Below are 8,621 nucleotides of genomic sequence, written 5' to 3'. Positions count from 1 at the left end.
AACTTTAGGGTATTCAGTCAAAGAATCACTTAGAAATACTTCTTTGAAATCATGTGTTTTTATTCAGGAAATTTGCCGAAAATTGTGTGCGTTTTTCTGTCCTTTTTGGTAGGCGCTGCAATTTTGTCTCAGTTTAAAAAATAATCATATTTGTTATAAAAATATGATTTACCGGTATTTTTTCTTCATTTCAGCCATCCTTTGAAGTTTTTACACCTCAAAATCATAAAATGGCAAAAGTGTGTCCCCGGTGAATTTGTGCGCCCCACTCTATTGTAGTTGTTTTTTAATTGAAATTTTGTAAAACAGCTTCATGGTGTTTATAGATAGCTATATATATAGATAGCATTCATGAATTATTTGCTTTGTTCATTCATTGAATACTCAACATTTGTAAATGTTATTTTGAAAATGTTTGAATTTTTTATTAAGCTGTTCAAAATATTTATTTTGTTTTATAAGAATTTATTTTCCCACCAGTTAACCATTATTATCATATGATTTCAAAATATTTGTCATAAATTTGATTATTTTACAGTTATTATATTTTTTTTATTGATTATCAGAGTATTTTAAAGATATGTATTGTTAAGCTTTATTACTGCTGTGATATTAAACTTTACATTGCTTATTATTTTTTATTTAACTGATATTACTTTATATTTTACACATTGTCAGGAACATGCATTGTGAAGGATATTATTTTATTTATTATTTGTTAAATAAGCTTTGTATTATTGAAGTTGATTTCCTCCAAAGAAGTATATTCTTAGCTTTCAATACCTCTGTGATCTTGGAAATATTGTATCTATTACATTGTACATATGATACAAAAGTAGTCTAAAATGTTGTTTTGTGTTGAAAAACTGGACTAATCTAAATATCCAAATATTTGATTCTGTGTTGTAATCTAAATAAAATATGAAAAACAGAACACAATTAACCTTAGCATATAATTTGATGAACAAATAAAAGACCAAATCCATAGATTGTCACATCAAGTTTAAATATTTTTATCTTACTTTCCTTTTAAAATATACCCATTGAAAAAACATTTTTTATAACAATTTTATCTTTATATTTCCCTTTTTATCTAATTTCAAGGAAATTGACAACAACAATAAATTTGAAGTTATGCCCAAATACCCATATATTGGTCAAAAAATTTAAATGTCACATGAAAATGCAATAAACTGGAAATGATAGTTGGTGAAAATTAATCTGTAATTTTAGTTTATTATTTTTCTCTCTCTAAAACATGAACCACTGAGACAGAAATTTACCAACATAACTTGCACGCCAATCTTTATAAAAAGGTCAGCATTTATTAGATTAAAATTCTTGGGCTTAAAATAATTTTATAACACAAAATAGCATGAATTTTGTTGTTGTACAATACTGTTTGGAAATATGCCAGAACTTATTATATTTCAAAAATATTGTAAAGATTATTGACGTCATAGTTATGTTTTATTTTGAAATAAAAGAAAAACAAAATTAAATGAAGGTTCATTTTCATACATCATATGATAAAAACCATTGCCTGTTTTTTTGCAACTGGATATTTGGGTATTAAAAAATCCAGATAATAATTTAGAAATTGGAAAAATATGTATTTTCAAGGAAATGTTGAAACCTGGCTCTTCTGCATCATTATAATTAGCATCAATTTTATATCTTGTCTCAGATTTAATACAGGCATACTAGTTTAATAAATATTACAGATTAAAATTATTATATATATGAAAGTTTAGATATCCTAACCATTATTAAACCTACCATCTTCTAGTACATGTATAAGAGATAAGTGTTTAATGATCTCATTCCTATGTGTTATGTGATGTAATATGAAATTTAGAATATAATATTTATTGATGAAATTTAACGGCATTTAATGAAAAATTTGATTATGATATTGTGGACTTATAGTATGTATATGTATTAAAATAATCAAATTATGGCTTTGTTTAAATTCTTTTGGGTGAGCCATGTTTGTGAAATTTTTATTGTCTGTGTTTTGAAGTGTAACATAGACTCTGTATAGATCTCGAAACCTAGTTAAATTGTTGAAAGAAACGAAATGCTTGCAGTTAATCATTGTTTGATTCATTTTTGAAGATATTCAAATACACCCTCTTGTAATCACCTGGTGATGGAAATTTGTGTTTAATGGGTTATAATGTCTTTGTTGCTCCTCATGAGGATAATTGGTGAATTTTACATTTGTCATCTTCATGTGAAAGCTATTTGGACCATTCAGAAATATTTCTTGATAGTATGTAAGATTTAAAATCCGGTTCAACCCACCACTTTTTGTCGAGCCTGCAACTTTTGTTGCAGAAAGCTGGACATAGGGATAGTGATCCGGCCTTGGCAGCTAGGGCGGCGGCGGGGTTAGCTCACTTCTTAAACGCTTCATATTTTATATATTTTAGAAGCTGGAAGACCTGGATGCTTCATACTTTGAATATAGATGCCTCATATTACGAAGTTTTCGACAGTCACATTTCCAATGTCATTGACCTCATTTTCATGGTTCAGTAACCGCTTGAAAAAAAGTTCAGATTTTTTGTAATGTTGAATTCTCTCTTATCATAAGTGATATAAGAACATTTATAGTGAATTAAAAGTAAAAGGTGACTTATTGGTCCATTGGGCCTGGTGTATCATATATGTAATTATATTTTGTACAAATTTATATATTTATAACTTACACATGTCACTATAATAAACAATTTACTTACTTACTTACTTACATAAGTAATAGGATAACTATATTTGGTATGTGCGTACCTTGCAAGGTCCTCATGTCTGTCAGACAGTTTTCACTTGATTTGACCTCATTTCATGGATCAGTGAACAAGGTTAAGTTTTGGTGGTCAAGTCCATATCTCAGATACTATAAGCAATAGGGCTAGTATATTCAGTGTATGGAAGGACTGTAAGGTGTACATGTCCAACTGGCAGGTGTCATCTGACCTTGACCTCATTTTCATGGTTCAGTGGTTATAGCTAAGTTTTTGTGTTTTGGTCTGTTTTTCTTATACTTTATGCAATAGGTCTACTATATTTGTTGTATGGAATGCTTGTAAGGTGAACATGTCTAGCTGGCAGATGTCATTTGACCATGACCTCATTTTCATGGTTCAGTGGTTATAGTTAAGTTTTTGTGTTTTGGTCTGTTTTCTTATACTTTATGCAATAGGTCTACTATTTTGTTGTATGGAATGATTGTAAAGTGTACATGTCTAGCTGGCAGATGTCATCTGACCTTGACCTCATTTTCATGGTTCAGTGGTTATAGCTAAGTTTTTGTGTTTTGGTCTGTTTTTCTTATACTTTATGCAATAGGTCTACTATATTTGTTGTATGGAATGCTTGTAAGGTGAACATGTCTAGCTGGCAGATGTCATTTGACCATGACCTCATTTTCATGGTTCAGTGGTTATAGTTAAGTTTTTGTGTTTTGGTCTGTTTTCTTATACTTTATGCAATAGGTCTACTATTTTGTTGTATGGAATGATTGTAAAGTGTACATGTCTAGCTGGCAGATGTCATCTGACCTTGACCTATTTTCATGGTTCAGTGGTTATAGCTAAGTTTTTGTGTTTTGGTCTGTTTTTCTTATACTTTATGCAATAGGTCTACTATATTTGTTGTATGGAATGCTTGTAAGGTGAACATGTCTAGCTGGCAGATGTCATTTGAGCATGACCTCATTTTCATGGTTAAGTTTTTGTCTTTTTATCTAATATTATATGCCAAAGGTCAACTATATTTGGTGTATGGAAATATTTAATGATATATATGTCAGTCCTGCAGGTTTTATTTGACCGTGACCTTAATTTCACAGTTCATTGCACAGTGTTTAGTTTTTGTGTTTTAGTCTATTTTTCTTAAACTATAAGTAATAGTTCAACTATATATAATGTATGGAAGCATTGTTAGCTGTACATGTCTGCCTGGCATGGTTCATCTCACCTTGACCTAATTTTCATGGTTCATTGGTCTTTGTTTAGCTATCTTGGTTAATGATAAGTTTATGTGATAGTTGTAATAAAGCTTTATATACTTAGGACTATTAACAAAATATCAATGATTAGTAAAGAAGGTGAGACATTTCAGTGTGTGCACTCTTGTTCTAAAAATGTCCTGTACCAAGTCAGAAATATGGTCAGTTGTTAACAAATATCCTATTTCCATGTATGTTTGCATTTGTTTTTGTTGCTGTTTTTCTGTTGTTTTCCCCTTATAATTGATGTGTCTCCCTGGAATTTGGTTGGTACCCTGCTTTTTTTTTTCTCTTATTGACATTATGTCTATGAATATTGGTATACCACTGTTGCCTTGATTTAATTATACTGATTATCAAACCCTTACCATAGTAGCAGCAACCCTGGTCTGTACAATAAGATAGAAACCGACTTTTTGTTTGACTCTCCACAAAGTGCCCACTGTCACAGAACTTCCTGACAGACATGATGATATCTGTTGAGTTAAACTAGGTTTAGAGATCTCAATCCTCAGTTAAAATCTTGATAGTGAACTGACAAAATAAACATGGCATAACACACAATGAAAAACAGCACAAGAAATATACAAACTCTAAAACAATGGTATTGTCAAAAAGATTACAAGAACACTTTCTAAACATGCAAGCTTCTTTATATATAGACATGATCAAGAAGCTCTCAAGAGCCTGAATCGCTCATCTGTTATTTTTTGCTTAAATCTTCCATCAATGATTATTTTTGCTTTTCAATATGTATTAATGAGTGGCTTAAAATTGACATTTAAATGTTTATTGTATCTGTCATATTTTTTTCAAAAGCAAATAAATGCATTTTACCCATATGTTCCATTTTAGCAATAGTGTCTATATTTCTTAACGTACAAGGAAATAAAATACAAAATGTATATAATATAAATGAATAAAGGCTGTTAATGTCTGTGTCATTTTGGTCTCTTGTGGACAGTTGTCTCATTGGTAATCATACCGCATCTTCTATTTTAAAGATTCATTTGAGAAGATTTTTATAGTTAAAAAACACAAACAACATGTGTAAAATTGTCCTTAAAGGGCAATAACTCCTTAAGTGGTCAATTGACACTTTTGGTCATATTAAACTTTTTTGTAGATCTTACTTTGCTCAACACTTTTGCTGATTCAGTTTATCTTTATCTCCAATAATATTCAAGGTAATAACCAAAAAAACAAACCCGGCAGAATTACCTTAAAATGACAAATTTAGTGGCAACAACCCAATAATGGCTTGTTGGGTTTGTCTGAAAATTTTAGGGCTGATGGATCTTGACCTTTTGAATATTTAACCCAACGGCAGATTTGCTTCAAATGCTTCAGTTTCTGAGATATAAGAAGGCATACCCTCGCATGGGGCCCTTCGGGTCCAGGTGAGTTAAAAAAAGGTGAATGCAAAACTCCACTTTTTAAGAAATATCTTAGAGTGAAGCTGGAAACAGTATATCAATATGTATAGATGTTCTTGAGTAAAGATCCACAACTTATCTCTATATTTATGCTAACTTTAATTTGGAATTGTATGACCTTATTAGTTTACAGAAGTCTCTTTTACCTCGTTTAAGTCTCTGAACACGCGAAGCATTGAATACCTAATTTAGTCCTGGTATCTATGATGAGTTTATTTACAACCACTGGGTCGATGCCACTGCTAGTGGACATTTATTTCCCCGAGGGTATCACATGCCCAGTAGTCAGCACTTTTTGTGCTGACATGAATTGTCATTGATATGGTTATAAAAAAATGTATTTATAAATTTACTGTTTACAAAAAAATTATGATTTTTTTGAAATACTAAGGCGTTTCTACCTCAGGCATGTATTACCTTATCTGTATTTGGCAAAACTTTTAGGAATTTTGGTTCTCAATGCTCTTCAACTTCGTACCTTATTTGGCATTTTAAACTTTTTTGGATTCGAGCGTCACTGATGAGTCTTTTGTAGACGAAACGCGCGTCTGGCGTATATACCTAATTTAGTCCTGGTATCTATGATGAGTTTATTTACCTCTTTTAAGACTCTGAACACGCGAAGCATTGAATGAGGTTTTTTTTAAATTTAATTTGATTGATGCATGCCTTTGTGCTTTTTGTTAAATGTTTGTTTATTTTTAGATTGTAACACATTGATGACTGCTTTAACCATATTTTGACCATTTTACCTATTATGTCTGTTTTGTTTGTGCATCGTTGTAAACCCAAGGTTTAGCGCTATAAAACAGGTTCAATCCACCATTTTACGAAAATGTCTGTACCAAGTCAGGAATATGACAGTTGTTGTCCATTCGTTTGATATGTTTTGTCATATGATTTTGCCATTTGATTTGGGACTTTCTGTGTTGAGTTTTCCTCAGAGTTCAGTTATTTTGTGATTTCACTTTTCACATAATAACATTCTGTATTCCTGTATATTTTTTAAAGACTCGGAGACCATTTTTAAATTATGGCATGAGTTTAAATAGGTCCCATTCATTTTATGATCTAAGTTTTCTTAAGCCATTTGAATATCATACCATTTTCCTCATATATTGAGATACATTTTTTATGATGTAAAACAAATTAAACTAAGACTCCATAACATTTTAGTTTATAAAAGCTATACCATTGCTACTAATACATTGTAAATTTGTGATTGATGTGCAGAATATATACTATATGTAATGGAATACTTGTTGATGCTATTGCAGTCTCAAATTTACAGAATTTAAATAATTGTTTTAAGAAGGTACAAAATATCACAGGAATTAAATACAAGAAAAAAAACTTGACTGTTTTATGACGTCTTTTCACGAAATCCATTGGATGTTGGATGTGTACGGATTGATAATTAAGTCTTATACAGATGCATAACTTTTTATTAGTTGTTAGAGCTTTGAACTAGCTGTCACTTAACTCCGAGTACTCTCAGATCTGTACATAGCGTCTTTTTGTTGTTGGGATGTACAAGTACCCGTCCACGTCCACTTGTATTTTTGTCCATCTGATGAGTTGAGCCTTTTTTCAATTGATTTTTATAGTTCGTTCTTATGTTGCACTGTTATACCACAGTTCCAGGTTAGGGTAGGATTAACATGTTAAATCCCGCCACATTCTGTATGTATGTGCCTGTCCAAAGTCAGGAGCCTATAATTCAGTGGTTGTCGTTTGTTTATGTGTTACATATTTGTTTTTCGTTCATTTCATGTACATAAATTAGGCCGTTAGTTTTTTCGTTTGAATTGTGTGAATTGTCATTTCGGGGCCTTTTATAGCTGACTATGCGGTATGGGCTTTGCTCATTGTTGAAGGCCGTACTGTGACCTACAGTTGTTAATTTCTGTGTTAATTTTGGTCTCTTGTGGAGAGTTGTCTCATTGGCAATCATATCACGTCTTCCCGTTTTTTTTATATTGAAATATTACTATCCCTGTTTGCAGAAAGCACTTATATAATTCTAAATTTAGCTGGATCAGCTTTCAAGAATTTTTAAGAAGTGTAAAATGATAAATAATTGATATCTTTAGGCATATTTTAGATAAGGAGAATATTTGTGTTCCCCAAACAAACTAGAATTCAAAATCAAACATATGTTGTAGTTTCACTCCCCTACACAGGCAAATTTCACTCACATCAATTTCACGTGAATTTAGATTCATGTGAATCTCACGTGAAATTCACATCAATTTCACCTCAAACGAGCTTATACGTGAAACTCACGTGAATCTCATCTGAATCTCAATTCACTTTAAATTCACGTGAACATTTTCACGTGAGTTTCATGTATAAGCTCGATTGAGGTGAATCTGACCTGTAATCTTTCATGTGTTTCAGGTGAGATTCATGTGCAATTGATGTGAGCAAATTTTGCCTGTGTACTTCACAATTGAGGTGATTTTATATATTAAGTATCTCAAGTTCTGAGATAATAACTCTCAAGTGGGAGTAGAAGACATGACATCGGTAAAATGCGAATGGTCAACAGTGACATTTGTAAAGATGATTATTTAACCTTTGTCCACATCAGATAGGTGCTACAGGAAATAAAGTTATATATATATCGCTACTCATCGTTCGTAAATGAGAAGAAAATTATATCATACTGGACTGATACATGACATTTTTTAAAACTATTATTTTTCAATAATCATAAGGAGAAACAGGTAAAGCTTGGTACCATATATATATATATCAAGAACCAAGCATAATGACTTTAACATTTTTTGCCAAAATGATATGACAGACAGTGTTATGGATGGACGTACATGATGATTCACTAACTATAACCTTACCCTTTTGAGCAGGGTATAGAGAAGGAAACTCATATCAATCTGTTATTACTTCCTTACTTTCATTATCAGAGTTAAATATTATGTTAAGCCTAAAGAATAGTAAAGTGTTTAATTCATGTAATGTACTGCTAACATTAACAAATTAATTGCAGAGCTCTCCAAGAGCACTTTAGTTCTCTTTTAAACAATTGAACCGTTTGGTTTGATGATGCAAGGCAAATTGTTAATGGCCTTCCTATAGAGAGTGAAAGTAACAGTTAGATTTTAAGCTACACATTTTCGTTGCGCTGAATCTAACAATTTCCATCGGAATCA

This window comes from Mytilus trossulus, chromosome 6 (assembly GCF_036588685.1).
Source record: "Mytilus trossulus isolate FHL-02 chromosome 6, PNRI_Mtr1.1.1.hap1, whole genome shotgun sequence".
NCBI classification, from domain to species: domain Eukaryota; kingdom Metazoa; phylum Mollusca; class Bivalvia; order Mytilida; family Mytilidae; genus Mytilus; species Mytilus trossulus.
Note: the sequence above shows the minus strand (reverse complement) of the source record.